Genomic DNA, 16,235 nt, shown 5'->3' on the forward strand with positions numbered 1-16,235 from the left:
GTCTCATCAACTTTCTGGGCCTCAGTTCCTTCTTTAGTAAAGTAAGGGACTTGGTCTAGAGGGGTGTCCAACCCACAGTCTGTGGGCCGCATGCAACCCAAGATGGCTATGAATTCCACACAACACAAAATTGTAAATTTACTGAAAACCTTTTTTTTTTGCTCATCAGTTTTCATTAGTGTTTGTGTATTTAATGGGTGGCCCAAGACAAGTCTTGTTCTTCCACTGTGACCCAGAGACACTAGAAGTTTGGACATCCCTGGCTGTAGGTGATTCCATAATAATTCTTTTCATTTTATTTTATTTTATCTTTTTTTGTTGTTCAAGTACAGTTGTCTCTATTTTCCTGCCACCACTCCCCACACACACCAGCCATCCCCACTTCCCACCCTTTAGCTTTGTTCATGTGTCCTTTATACATATTCCCAAAAACCCTTCTCGAAGCAACCTAAGTGCCCATCAGTAAATGAATGGATCAAAAAATTATGGTACATTTACATGATGGAATACTATGCATCAGAAAGAAAGAGGGAGCTCCTACCCTTTGCAACAGCATGGATGCATCTGGAGAGCATTATGCTAAGTGAAATAAGCCAGACAGTGAAAGACAAACACAATAATAATTCTTCTCTCCCTCGTGGAGACATCACTCTGAATGTAGAACTCAAGGTCAGCAAAGCAAATGAGATTCTGAGCTATTCAGAACAGCTCTCTGTTTGGTAAGAGAGAAGGATAAATATTCTGGGCATCCAGCCCAAAGCATATGTGTTCACCTAGCAATATGTTAAAACCCATTCTGGGAATGAGCCTGGTGGAGTCCTAATGGGTAGCCATGTGTCACCGACCTGTAGGGTGATCATCCTACTGTGCTTGAGCTCTGGTTGAAGATCCAAACCTAAGTAAGCCCTCTTTAATTTTAATTAACTTAAGTGACAAGAGCTCCCATGTGCTTTCAGTAGTCATAGCTGCTAGTAAAGCCCCTTAGAAGTAGGCAAGACACTCAAGATCTATGGTATTCCTTCCTGACCCTACTAATTCATGATTCTCCAACATCATCCTTGTCATAAGCAGCAGGGAACATGAACTGGATCATTCAATAATAGAAGCTCTTATTCACTAAGTGCTCACTCTGGGCCAAGCACCTGATGAGCACTTTACCTTGTTTAATTCTTTTTAAAAACATTTTAATCTTTATTGTATTTTTATCATTTAGTTCCCTTATACTCACCTCCCCCCAGCAATCACCACACTGTTGTCTATGTCCATAAGTCCTTTTCCCCTTTTGCTCAATCCCCCCAATACTCTCACCCTCCACACTGTCATCCTGCTCTCCATCTATGAGTCTGTCCTCATTTTCCCCGTTATTTCAGTTTCTTCATTAGATTCCACATATGAGTAAAATCATATGGTATTCTCACAGAAACCCAATCAAGTCATTGTTACTATCTTCATAATACAGATGAGCAAACAGTGCAGCAGGGGCTAAGTCATATCCCCCTGCCAGATGACTGGTAAATGGCAAAGCTGGGATTCTAATCCAGGGAGGTTGATCCCAGAGTCTACACTTCAGAAAACAGCAAAAAACAAAACAAAACAAAATAAAACACTTTAATTTTGGCATAATTTCAGACTTCAAGTTGCAAGAATAGTGCAGAAAATTACCCCTAAATACTTCAGTGTGTGTATTTTTAAAAACAGAACATTCTCTTATATAAACATGGAATAATTGTCACTGTACTGTCAATTAACATTAAAACAATATCATTATCGGGTCTTCAGATTTTATTTAGATTCTTCAAATTTTTTCCAATTATGTCTGTTACAGAAAAATAATCTTTTTGTCAAGCATCAAATGCTTGATCATACATTGCATTCAGTTGTCACATTATTTTAGTTTCTTTTAATCTGGAACATTTCTTCAGTATTTCTTTGTTTTTTTTTTTATCTTGACATGATTGAAGAGTATAAGCCAGTTATTTTATAGAATATCACTCAATGTGGTTTATCTGATGTTTCCTCATGTGTGGATTCAGGTTATCCATTTTTGGCAAGAACACCACAAAATGATGCAATGTCCTCTGTGTACTTTATCAGAAGGCCCATAATGTCATTTGGTTCCATTACTAGAGATGTTAACTTTGATCATTAGGTTAAGGTGGTGTCTACCAGTCTATATTGTCCTTTACAATGAATCTCATGCACAGCCCACATTCTTAACCACTATACAATAAATAAAACTACTTTTCCACAACTGACACTTCTAGCCACTGAGGATACAAAAAGCTTTGAAAGAATACTCCTCACAGAGAGCTTACAATATTAGGAGGAAGACAAGTATATGATGTATTACTTCAGCATCCATCCACAAATTGTTCTGTGAATCCCACAAACAATCAGAGTCAGAGGAATTCAGAGGTAGAAGTGACTTTTGAGACCCAAGGGTTCACCAAGGAGGAGAGGTTTGGAAGCTGCTCCAGCAAGGGAGTTAAAAGGGAGGATAGGTTTGGCCTCTGGGCACTTCAGAGTTGTGCAAAGCTCTAACCAGGAGGTAAGAAGGATTGGAGACAGTTTGAACACTGATTTAGTAAGGCCAGAGAAGGGTGTCATTTTCTGCACAAGAGGATCCTGGCAGCCATTCTGAGGGGCTTCTAATAGGGTAGATAGGTGGGACTGAAGAAAATTGGAATTCAAGGCCTCCTGGGAGCCAGGGGGTATGGTCAGGTGCAGGAGTCTGGTAGCTGACCCTGAGCAACTCCAAAGACTCTGGCTGAATAACTTCATTCCTCCCAGGCTCTCATTTCACCAAGTCTTAGCAGCACCAGGTGCCTTGACATGCATGTTCTCAGGAAGTGTTCCTGGTATTTCTGGTGCCAAGGTCAAGGACATTGGCTAGAGAAGAGATTCACTGCGGTGAAATAACATGAGCTAAGGTAGGAGAGATAGATGGGGGTTGACTGGGAGACATATGGGTGTTCCAGTCAAGAATTATTTTCACAATCTTAGAATAAGGATTCTATCCTGTGTACACACAACAAAGTGATGGATAACAAGGTAAATTTTATCTATCATTTCACTGGCTATTCCTAAACTCAAATTAGAATCTTTGCAAGACACATTTTCACCTGCCTCTATAGTAAAAATGGGACTGGCATTTTTCTGAAGTACCCTTTGCCCCCAATCTGACTTAGAATTAAAGTACTCTAATTAAATGCAGACCTCATTATATTCTGCTCTAATCTGCAGTACAATCATAACACAATGATTACCTTGAATTATTATTGCATACACTTCCAACCACTTATTATTATATGTCACTGTACTTTAATTATGTTTCAATGAATATAATTCCACACTCTCAATACTTAAATAATATTTGCTTTAAATATAACTGTGTGTCTGTAATTCTCTGTTTGAGTGCTTGCATTGCAAATAATAAAAATGAGTACTACTTGGGGGGTTGAAACAAATGAGGCTATGCCTGAAAGAAATCAGTTGGCCCTTCAATAGAATTTTAAAAGATTGAAATTTGTTCCCAATTTATTTTTTCAAAAACACATTTTAAGAGGTTGATTTTCGTTGTTGACTAACAACAACAACAAAAATATTTGGGGAGACACAGCAATTCCCTCTAGAGGATTGTGTTGCCTACTAACTACTTCATCAGAGACTTTGTTTCCATTTGGGAATTGATTTTAAAGAAACAAAACTTTACACTAACATACATTTATACAATTGGCCTTTGCACAACATGGGTTTGAGTGGCATGGTTCATTTATACATGGATTTTTTAAACCATTTTTTATTTTTCTTATTTGAATTGTTGTTCAAGTACAGTTTTCTGCCCTTTACCCCCATTCCAGACCACCACCTCAGCCCTCCTCACCTCCATCCCCTCTTCACCCCATTGCTTGTTACTGTCCATGTGTCCTTTATACTACTTCCTTCAAAACCTTCTCCCCTTCCCCTGAAATCCTCTCCCCTCTGTTCGCTGTCAGCCTGTTCTCTATTTCAGTGTCGTTGGTTATATTTTGCTTATTTGTTTGTTTTGTTGATTTGATTCCTGTTAAATGTGAGATGATATGGTATTTGTCTTTTACTGCCTGCCTTATTCCACGTAGCATAATGCCCTCCAGTACCATCCATGCTGTCACAAAGGGTAGGAGCTCCTTCTTTCTTTCTGATGCATAGAATTCCATTGTGTAAATGTACCATAGTTTTCTGATCCATTCATTTACTGATGGGCACTTTGTTTGCTTCCATCACTTGGTTATTGTAAATTGTCCTGCTATGAACATTAGGGTACATAGGTTCTTTTGGATTGGTGTTCAGGGTTCTTAGTATTTAATCTTAGCAACGGAATTGCCAAGTAAAGACAGACCCATTTTCGGGTTTCTGAGAAAATTCCATACTGTTTTCCATAATGGTTGTACCAGTCTGCAATCACACCAACAGTATACTAGGGATCCTTTTCTCCACACCATTTCCAACATTTGTTGTTTGTTGCTTTCTTTATGATGGCCATTCTGACTGGTGTGAAGTGGTATCTCATTGTAGTTTTAATTTGTATCTCTCTGATAGCTAGTGATACTGAGCATCTTTCCATGAGTCTCTGGATCCTCTGTATGTCCTCCTTGGAGAAATGTCTGCTCAAGTCCTTTGCCCATTTTTTTAAATTATTTTATTGATTATGCTATTACAGTTGTCCCATTTTCTTTTTTTTCCACTTTCATCAATTTATTCTTTTTTTATTTTTTATTTTAATCATTGTTCAAGTACAGTTTTCGACCCCCTACTCCCATTCCAGCCCACCCACCCAACCCTCCCCCCTTCCCCCCATTACCCCCCACCCCTAGTTTTTGTCCATGTGTCCTCCAAATTTGTTCCTGTAATCCCTACCCATTCCCCCCTGAAATTCCCTCTTCTCTCCCCTCTGGCCACTATCAGACTATCCCCTATTTCACTGTCTTTGGTTACATTTTGCTAGTTTTTTTTGTTTTGTTTTGTTGTTTAGATTCCTGTTAAAGGTGATATCATGTGGTATTTGTCTTTCACTGCCTGGCTTGTTTCACTTAGCATAATGCTTTCCAGCTCCATCCATGCTGTTGCAAAGGGTATGAGCTCCTTCTTTCTTTCTGCTGCATAGAATTCCATTGTGTAAATGTACCATAGTTTTCTGATCGATTCATTTACTGATGGGCATCTAGGTTGCTTCCAGCACCTAGCTATTGTAAATTGTGCTGCTATGAACATCGGGGTGCAAAGGTTCTTTTGTATTGGTGTTTTAGTGTTCTTAGGATAGAGTCCCAGCAGTGGAATTGCTGGGTCAAAAGGCAGATCCATTTTTAGTTTTCTGAGGAAGTTCCAAACTGCTTTCCATAGTGGTTGTACCAGTCTGCAGTCCCACCAACAGTGCACTAGGGACCCCTTTTATCCACAACCTCTCCAACACTTGTTGTTGGTTGCTTTGTTTATGATGGCCATTCTGACTGGTGTGAAGTGGTATCTCACTGTGGTTTTAATCTGCATCTCTCTGATGGCTAGCGATATTGAGCATCGCTTCATGTGTCTTTGGATTTTCTGTATGTCCTCCTTGGAGAAGTGTCTGTTCAAGCCCTTTGCCCATTTTTTAATTGGGTTACTTGTCTTCTTAGAGTGGAGTCATGTAAGTTCTTTATATATTTTGGAGATTAAACCCTTGTCTGAGGTATCATTGGCAAATATATTTTCCCATACAGTTGGTTCTCTTTTTATTTTGATACTGTTTTCCTTAGCTGTGCAAAAGCTTTTAATTTTGATGAGGTCCCATTTGTTTATTCTTTCCTTTATGCCCCTTGCTCTAGGAGACAAGTCAGTAAAAAAGTCTCTGCGTGAAATATCTGAGATTTTCCTACCTACGTTCTCTTCTAGGACTTTAATGGTGTCACGCTTTATATTTAAGTCTTTTATCCACCTTGAATCTATTTTTGTATAAGGTGTAAGTTGGTGCTCGAGTTTCATTTTTTTGAACGTAGCTGTCCAGTTCTCCAAACACCATTTGTTGAAGAGGCTATTTTTATTCCATTTTATGTTGCTGCTTCCTTTGTCAAATATTAATTGACCGTAGAGGCTTGGGTTTATTTCTGGGCTCTCTGTTCTGTTCCATTGGTCCATGGGCCTGTTTTTATGCCAGTACCAGGCTGTTTTGATTACAGTGGCCTTGTAGTATAGTTTAGTGTCAGGTATTGTGATCCCTCCTACTTTACTCTTCTTTCTCAAAATTGCAGCAGCTATTCGGGGTCGTTTATGGTTCCCTATAAATTGTTGAAGTGTTTGTTGTATGTCTGTGAAATATGCCATTGGTACTTTAATAGGTATTGCATTGAATGTGTAAATTGCTTTTGGTAGTATGGACATTTTAATGATATTAATTCTTCCAATCCATGAACACGGTATATGTTTCAATTTGTTTGTGTCTTTCTTGATTTCTCTGCTCCGTGTTATGTAGTTTTCTGAATACAGGTCTTTTACCTCTTTGGTTAGGTTTATTCCTAGGTATTTTATTTTTCTTTTTGCTATTTCAAATGGGATTTTTTTCTTGATTTCTGCTTCTGCTGTTTCATTGTTGGTGTACAGAAATGCCTTTCATTTCTGGATATTGACTTTGTATCCCGCTGTTTTACCAAATTCATTTATTAGGTCAAGCAGTTTTTTGGTGGAGTCTATAGGATTTTCTATGTACACTATCATGTCATCTGCAAACAGTGACAGTTTTGTTTCCTCCTTTGCGATTTGGATTCCTTTTATTTCTTTTTCTTGTCTGATTGCTGTAGCTAGAATTTCCAGTACTATATTGAATAGAAGTGGTGAAACTGGACATCCTTGTCTTGTTCCTGTTCTTAGTGGAAAAGATTTTAATTTTTGCCCATTGAGTATAATGTTGGCTGTAGGTTTCTCATATATGGCCTTTATTATGTTGAGGAATGCTCCCTCTATTCCCACTTTACTGAGTGTTTTTATCATAAATGGGTGCTGTACCTTATCAAATGCTTTTTCTGCATCTATTGATATGATCATGTGGTTTTTGTCTTTGCTTTTGTTTATGTGATGTATTACATTTACTGATTTGCGAATATTGTACCATCCTTGCATCCCTGGAATGAATCCCACTTGGTCATGGTGTATGATCTTCTTAATGTACTGTTGGATGCGGTTTGCCAGTATCTTGTTGAGGATTCTAGCGTCAATGTTCATCAGAGATATTGGCCTGTAGTTTTCTTTCTTTGTTCTGTCTTTATCTGGTTTTGGATTTAAGATGATGTTGGCCTCATAAAAAGAGTTTGGGAGTCTTCCATCTTTTTGGATTTTTTGAAATAGTCTGTGAAGGATAGGTGTTAGTTCTTCCTTAAATGCTTTGTAGAATTCTCCTGTGAAACCATCTGCTCCAGGGCTTTTGTGTGTTGGGAGTTTTTTGATTACTGCTTCAATTTCTTTTGCTGTTATTGGTTTGTTCAGGCTTTGTGCTTCCATTTTATTGAGTTTTGGAAGGTTATATTTTTCTAGAAATTTGTCCATTTCATCTAGGTTTTCAAATTTCTTGGCATACAGCTCTTTGTAGTAATTTGTTACAATCCTTTGTATTTCTGTGGTATCTGTTGTAATCTCTCCTCTTTCATTTCTGATTGTGTTTATTTGGGTTCTCTCTCTTTTTTTCTTGATGAGTCTGCTTAAAGGCTTGTCGATTTTGTTTATCTTTTCAAAGAACCAACTCTTGGATTCATTGATCTTTAGAATTGTGCTTTTAGTCTCTATGTCATTTAATTCTGCTCTGATCTTGGTTATTTCCTTCCTTCTGCTTGCTCTGGGCTGTCTTTGTTGTTGTTCCTCGAGTTCTTGTAGACGTAGGGTTAGGTTGTTTGTTTGAAATGTTTCTAATATTTTTAGGCGGGCCTGTATCGCTATGATCTTCCCTCTCAGGACTGCCTTGGCTGTGTCCCATAAGTTTTGGGTTTTTGTGAGGTCGTTTTCATTTGTTTCCAAAAACTGTTTGATTTCTTCTCTAATATCATTCTTGACCCATTCATTGTTTAATAGCATGCTGTTTAATCTCCATGAATTTGAGTGTTTTGGGTTTTTTTCCTTGGGGTTGGTTTCTAGATTCAGTCCCTTGTGATCTGAGAAATTGCTTGGTATGATTTAATTTTTTTTGAAATTGTTGAGGCTTGTTTTGTGTCCTATCATGTGGTCAGTCTTTGAAAATGTTCCATGTACATTTGAAAAAAATGTGTATTTAGCTTCTTTGGGATGGAGGGTTCTGTAAATATCAGTAAAGCCCAGTTCGTCTAGGGTATTGTTCAATGCCACAATATCTTTGTTGGTATTTTGTTTGGAAAATCTGTCCATTATTGACAGTGGGGTGTTAAAATCCCCCACAATAATTGTGTTGCTGTCCATATCTTTCTTGAAGTCCTCTAAGATTTTCCTTATGTATTTGGGTGCTCCTATGTTGGGTGCATATATATTTAAAATATTTATGTCTTCTTGGTGAATTCTTCCCTTGAGTATTATGAAATGACCTTCTGGGTCTCTCTTTATGGACCTTCCTTGGAAGTCTATTTTGTCAGATATGAGTATTGCTACCCCGGCTTTCTTTTCCTGTCCATTTGCTTGGAAAATTTGTTTCCAGCCCTTCACTTTCAACCTGTGCAGATCTTTTATCCTGAGGTGGGTCTCTTGTAGACAGCATATGTGTGGGTCATGTTTTCTTATCCAATCAGCTATTCTATGTCTTTTGATTGGAGCATTTAATCCATTTACGTTTAAGGTTATTATTGATTGTTACTTATTCATTGCCATTTACGTACTTGTGTTCCTCTCTCTCTCTCTCTTTTCCTTTCTTTCTTTAAAGCAGTCCCTTCAGCATCTCTTACAGAGCTGGTTTAGTGGAGGTGTATTCTTTTAGACTTCTTTTGTCTGAGAAGCTTCTTATTTGGCCTTCTATCTTAATTGAGAGCCTTGCTGGGTAAACTAGTCGTGGTTGCAGGCCTCTGGTTCTCAGTACTTGGATTGTTTCTTGCCATTCTCTTCTGGCTTGGAGTATTTCCATTGAGAAGTCAGCTGTTAGCCTTATTGGGGCCCCCTTGTATGTTACTTCCTTTTTCTCCCTTGCTGCTTTAAGATTCTCTCTTTGTCTTGAAATTTTGCCATTTTAATTATGATGTATCTTGAGGTGGGCCTCTTTGGATTCCTCTTGATTGGGACTCTCTGTGTTTCCTGTATTTGTGTGACTTTTTGTCTCATCAAATTAGGGAAGTTTTCCATCATCACTTGTTCAACTAGGTTTTCTATCCCTTGTTCTTCTTCTTCTCCTTCTGGTATCCCTATTATATGGATATTATTACGTTTCATATTGTCTTGCATTTCTCTTAATCCCTCTTCATTTTTTCTGAGCCTCTTTTCCTTTTCTTGCTCTTTCTGGGTGTTTTCTTCTATTTTGTCCCCTAGCTCGCTGATCCGATCTTCTGCTTCATCGATCCTGCTTTTCATTCCTTCTACTGTGTTCTTCAGTTCAGAAATTGTATTCTTCATTTCCTCTTGGCCCTTGTTGAGAGTTTCTATTTCCTTTTTTATGCTGATGTAGTTTTCATTGAGTTCATTGTAGCTTCCCTGTAGTTTCTCGTAGCTCATTGTGAGCTCATTGAGCTTCCTGACAGTCACTGCTTTGAATTCCATATCTGATAGTTGAATTGCCTCTGTTTCATTTAGCATTCTTTTCGAGGCTTCCTCCTTTCCTTTCATTTGGGGATTATTTCTTTGTCTTCCCATTGTTTCTGAGACTCTTCTTGTTAGCCTCAGCTTCTTATATTGATCTGTTCTGGCTCCCTGGGTTTATGTTGTCAACTTCTTTAGTAGAGTAGCAGTGAGTTTCAGTGGTGCTGTTTCCTTGACCCCCCAAGCTCACTGGTCTTGGGCTGTCGTTTAAGTTGGCTTTGTGTTTGCCTTTGGGTTTTGATTGTTGTTGAGTCTTTCTTTGGTGGTTCCTTCCCGCCAGCTGGTTAAATGTGGGTCACTCTGTCCATCACCTTCTGTATTTTGTTGTGCTGGTGAGGGCAGGTCGTGTTGAAGCTGGTTCTTCTGTGTGTACAAGGTTTAAAGAGATCTTGTTCAGTTGTTTGTATTGGGTACTGTCTCTACTGTTTAGTTGTATTTCCAGATAAGTCCTGGATTGAGGTTTGTGTGGTTACTACTCCCTCCTTCACCTTCTTCTGCTGTTATCTGTTAGTGGTTCCTTTGTTGTTGGGTTTCCTCTTCCAGTGGGTATCCTGGTGTTCACCTCCTCCACCTATTCTTTTTTGTCATCAGTTGGAGGGGAAGGCAAAATGGTTTAAGACAGCAACAGAGAATTCTATGCTATTTACAATAGTAGCAAGTAGGGAAGATATAGGAGATCCTTTCACTATGTATAGTGTTAACGGTGGTCTTCCTCCCAGCTAGCTGATTTTTAGAAAGGATGGAAAGAAGATAAGACGCTTGTTGGGGGAGGAAGGATTGTGAGTTGGATCTATAAAGCAGAGAGGTTGTGGGCGGTCAGATTCTGGGGTAAGGTGAGAGTAAAGGATAGTAAATAGGTGTAGTGTGTGAGAGAATAGAGTTAACCACTACAGTAATAGAGTTCAGGAAACTTTGAAATGGGCTAAGATCTGGGGGAGGGTGTTGTGAAGTAATTACAATTGCATGGAACAGCAGTTATTTACAATAATATTATGGCAACATTCATATGGCAGAGTCTATGAGATCTAGGTAACATGGATAGGGAGTACAGAACATCGAGTAGTGTGCTGATGGGACACAGGTGAGTTAATGGACAGTAGATTAGTAATACAGTATAGAAAGAGATATCAGCGGAAAGCTGTCAGGTCATACAATAAATCCAGCCTAGCAAAGCAGGCTATACAAAAAGAAGAGGGATATAAAAATACTGTTAAAAAAAAGATGTAGGAACACTGGAAAAATAATAATAATACAAATATGCAATAACTTGCAGGTTCTCTGTAATAGCAGAGTGACATTTATCTCACTGTCCCAGCTGTTGTGATGCCCCTTCTTTGGGTTCAACTGTGGTCTTTTCACCGATCCAGGATTTTGTCTCACTTGTAGGTATTTAGGAAAAAATTTAAAAAAGTAAAAAATAGAAAAGGCAGACGAAAGAAGGAAGAAGAGATAAAATTGGAGGACAGGAAGGAGGAAGGAATAAAAGAAGAAATCAGGTAAGAGAGGAAAAAGAAATCAAAAGAGAATAAAAACAATAAAACTTAAAAAATTAAAAATTGTTAAAAAAATAGAATCAAATTTAAAAGTCTCTTGATTTCAAAGTGGCCAAACCGGTTTTTCTGCTCCTGCTGATTGAGGCAGGCTGAAGGATGATTTGTTTGGCTTTTCCTCCTTGGCCCGTGGAGTTCGCACTGGCTCCTCAGCTTTGGGCCCTGGGTGTGGGAATCAGGTCTTTCCCCAGGGTTACTGCTGTGGGCTGGTGTGCGGGGATGCTCTCCTTGCAGGCGCGCTCCTGCGCCGGTGCTCCCGCGAGCGGGCGCGGCCCATCCGCTGCGGGCCCGAGCCTGCGCGCTCACAGCTGGGGAGCAGAAAAGGCTAGAGTCACTGATCACTTTAGGAGAATTCCCCAAACAGTGTCTGTGTCTATTCACTCCTTCCTCTTGAGAAATTCCTCCCGTTCGAGCCCGCCGCTCCCCACAGTGGCCTGGCTTCTCTCACCGCCAAAGCTCCAGCCAGACCGGTGACCGTGGGAGTCCGGGTCCGCTGCGCGACTCGGCTCTGGTGTCCACCGCCTCCAAAGCTGCTCACCACCCCGGTGTGTTTGCCAGCACCTGGATTCCTCCCAGAGCCGCTCAGACCTTGCTCGGCTGGGGAGGGAGCAGTTGGCCTGGCTCTCTCCCAAGAACCCTATGGTAAACCCAGCAGCGGCTCCTGGGCCTGGGGCTGCAGCCCCGGGACCACATGCTTGTCCTGGCACCCTACCTTGTTGCAGCATTCCCCTTAGGATCCATTCTTTGTTCTTTCGGTTCTGCCACAATCCTTGGTCCTCTGTTTTCAAAAATGCTGAAATATGTTGGTTGCTTGCCTTTCTACTCCATAGATCGGTCAGGGTTTTCTCCCCTGAGCAGAGGAAAGCCAAATCTGCTCCTTCCTACTCGGATGCCATCTTAGATCTCTCATATTGTCTTTCATTTCTCTTAATCCCTCTTCATGCTTTTTGAGCCTCTTTTCCTTTTCTCGCTCTTTCTGTGTGTTTTTTTCTACTTTGTCCTCCAATTCGCTGATCCGATCTTCTGCTTCATTGATCCTGCTTTTCATTCCTTCTATTGTGTTCTTCAGTTCAGAAATTGTGTTCTTCATTTTCTCTTAGACCTTGTTGATAGTTTCTATTTCCTTTTTCATGTTGACAGTTTGCAGTAAGCTCATTGTAGCTTCCCTGTAGTTTCTGGTAGCTCATTGTGAGTTCATTGAGCTTCCTGATAATCATTGTTTTGAACTGAATATCCGAGAGTTGAGTTGCCTCTGTTTCATTTAGCATTCTTTTTGAGGCTTCCTTTCCCCCCTTCATTTGGGGATTGTTTCTTTGTCTACTCATTGTTCATGAGACTCTTCTTGTTAGCATTTGTTTCTTATATTGATCTGTTCTGGTTCCCTGTAATTATGGTGTGAACTTCTGTGGTAGAATACCTGTGAGATTCAGTGGTGCAATCTCCTTGTGTATCCTGGTGTTCACAGCTTACCCCTACTCTTTTTTTTATCAGTTGGAGCAGTAAGGCAAAATGGTTTAAGACAGCAAGACAGTATTCTATGATATTTACAGTAGCAGCCAGTGGAGAAGAGATGGGATATTCTTTGGCTACATATAGTGTTAACTGTGATCTTCCACCCCACTAGCCACGTTTTAGAAAGGTTGGAAAGAAGGTAAGACTCTTATTGGGGATGAAAGGATTGTGAGTTGGATCTAGAAATCAGTGAGGCTGTGGGAGGTCAGATTCTTAGGTAGGGTGGGAATAAAGATTAGTAAATAGGAGTAGTGTATAAAAGAATAGAGACAACACCCAGAATAATAGAGTTCAGGAAATTGTGAAGTGGGCTGAGATCAGGTAGTGGTGTTGAGTAGTATTTACAATTGTGTGAACTAGGTCTTATTTACGGTAATATTAAAGCAACAATCATGTGGCAGAATCTATGAGATGTAGATAACAAGAATAAGGAGCATAGAACCTTGAGAGGTGTATTAATGGAACACAAATGAAGGACAGTAAATTATCAACACACTGTGAATGAGATAACAGGGGGAACCTATCAAATGACAGTATAACCAGCCAACAGAAGATTATACAGAAAGAAAAAGAATACCAAAATACTATTAAAATAATGTCAGAAAAGTGAGAAAAAGTTAATACAAATGTGCAGTAACTTGTAGGCTCAAAAAAAAAAAGGGCGGGGGGGAAGCAGAAGGTGGAATGCAGGAGAGATAAATTTGGAGTGGAAGTAATAATACTAGGATGAAAGGAAAAGAAACATAAGGAATTGAGAGATATAAAAATAATAAGAATTAAAAAATAAAAAGTCACTTAAAAAAAAACAAGATAAAATCAAACAATCAAACAACAGCCAAAAAAAAAAAAAAAAGGCCAACAAAACAACAGAAAAAAACGTCTTGTTGGTTTCTAACTGGCCAAACCAGTCTTCCTGGTGTTGCTGGCTTCAGCAGGCTGAGGGGTGTTTGGAATGATTTTCACTCTTCCCAGTCAGGACTCAGTCTCTCGAGCACTGTCCCCAGGGCCAGCAGTGCAGTCTCCCCAGAGCCAATACGACCTTCCCCAGAGCCAATACGACCTCCCCCTGCAGGTCCCTGGATGTGGGTATGGGCACTTACTGCCCCGGTCTCCCAGGCCCTGGGCCCCCGCAGAGCTCCTGCGTCTTTTCTGGGTTCACGGTGCAAGCTCAGGGGATTGCAAGGAGACGAGCCCTTCTCCCAGATTTCACCGAGGCGGGCTCTGTGTTCTTGGGAAGCACTCGCATCTTTTCTGGATTCACAATGCAAGCTCTGGTGATCTCAAAGGGGCGCGCATTTCCACCAGTTTCCCCGCTGAATGCTCCAGGAACCCCTGAAGCACCGTGACCCTTTTGAGTTCACAGCGCAGGAGTCAGAAATCTCCAAGGGGTGTGTGCTCCCCCAAGTTCACCACCACAGGCTCCAGAAACCCACAAACACCCACGCCCTTCCCTTGTTCAGGGCTGGGAGGTCTGGGTCTTCCACAGAACCACACTCCTACCTGGCTGGGGGCAAGGGCCAACATCCAGGCTGTCCCTGCTCTCGCAGGCTGGGGGCACTCTCCCCTCCCAGGGCTATACGTGGGTGCCTGCAGCCTCTGCTAGACTGTCTCCCAGTCCAGCTCCCCTCTCTGTGCCTTCAAACAACAAGGCCTCCCCTGGTGTTGCCCAATCCCTGTTGTCCAGGGAGGGAGCAGTGACTCCGTTCTCCCAGGTGCCCTGAAGCAGACCCGGGAGCACCGGGCCTGGGAGCAGCAACCCCCAGGGTCCCTATTGTCCTGAAGCAGTCTCCTTACCGTCTGGTTTTTCAATGTCCGCTATAATTTTTGATGTCCTGTTTTCATAAATGTTGCGATAACCTAGGCCTCTTGCTCTGTTCCTCTGCTAATCCACGAGTTTCTCTCCCCAGTATAGAGGAAGGGGACTACGCTCCCTCCAACAAAGCCGCCATCTTAGAACCCCCCCCCCCCATCTGCACTCTTGATGAGTCCGGTTAAAGGGTTGTCAATTTCATTTATCTTTTCAAAGAAACAGCTCCTGGATTTGATACTTTAAATTGTTCTTTTAGTCTCTATGTCATTTAACTGTGCTCTGATCTTGATTATTTCCTTCCTTCTACTCCTCTGGGCTTTGTTTGTTGTTCCTTGAGTTCTTGTAGACATAGGGCTAGGTTCTTTATTTGAAATGTTTCCATCTTTTTTAGGTAGGACTATATAGCTATGAACTTTCCTCTCAGGACTGCCTTTGCTGTGTCCCATAAGTTTTGGATTACTGTGAGTTCATTTTCATTTGTTTGCAAAAACGTTTTGACTTCTTCCTTGATGTAATTCTTAACCCATTCACTGTTTAATAACATGCTATTCATCTCCATGAGTTTAAGTGTTTTTGAGTTTTTTCCATGAGGTTGGTTTCTAGTTTCAAGCCCCTTTGGTCAAAGAAAATGCTTGTTATGATTTCAATGTTCTTAAAATTTTTGAGGCTTGTTCTGTGTCCTATTATGTGATCTGTCTTTTAAAGTGGGATGGGAGTAAAAGGCAGAAAACTGTACTTGAACAGCAATTAAAATTTAAAAAAATAAAAAATAAAATGTTCCATGTGCATTTGAAAAGAATGTGTACTTTGCTTTGGTATGAAAGATTCTATATATATCAGTTAAGTCCATTTCATCTAATGCATCATTCAGTTCCACAATATCCTTGTTGATACACTTTTTGGAAGAGCTATCCAATTGTTGACAGTGGGGTGTTAAAATCCCCTAGTATAAGTGTGTTGCAGTCTATATCTTTCTTGAATTCCTCCAAGGTTTTCCTTATATATTTGGGTGCTTCTATGTGGGGTGCACATATGTTTACAATGTTTATGTCTTGATGGATTCTTTCCTTGAATATTATTGAAGTGTCCTTCTGGGTCTCTTTGTATGGCCTTTGTTTTGAAGTCTATTTTGTCTGATATGAGTATTGATACCCTGACTTTTTTTTACGGTCCGTTTGATTGGAATATTTTTTCCAGCCCTTCACTTTCAGCCTGTGTAGGTATTTTGTTCTGAGGTGAGTCTCCTGAAGGCATCATATGTGTGGGTCATGTTTTCTTATCCATTCAGCTACCCTATGTCTTTTGATTGGAGCAATTAATCCACTTATACTTAAGGTTATTATTGATAGGTACTAATTCATTGCTATTTTACCCCCTTTGTACCTGTGTTCCTCTCTTTCTCAATCTTTTTCTTCATCTTCTTAAAGCAGTCCTTTAGCATATCTTGCAGTACTAGTTTGGTAGAGGTGTATCCTTTTAACCTTCTTTTGCCTGGGAAACTCCTTATTTCAACTTCCATTTTAATTGAGACCCTTGCTGGGTAGAGTAGTCTTGCAGGCCTTTGCTTTTCATTACTTGGAATATTTCTTGCCATTCTCTTCTGGCTTGTAGTGTTT

This window comes from Phyllostomus discolor, chromosome X (assembly GCF_004126475.2).
Source record: "Phyllostomus discolor isolate MPI-MPIP mPhyDis1 chromosome X, mPhyDis1.pri.v3, whole genome shotgun sequence".
In the NCBI taxonomy this organism is placed as follows: Eukaryota; Metazoa; Chordata; class Mammalia; order Chiroptera; family Phyllostomidae; genus Phyllostomus; species Phyllostomus discolor.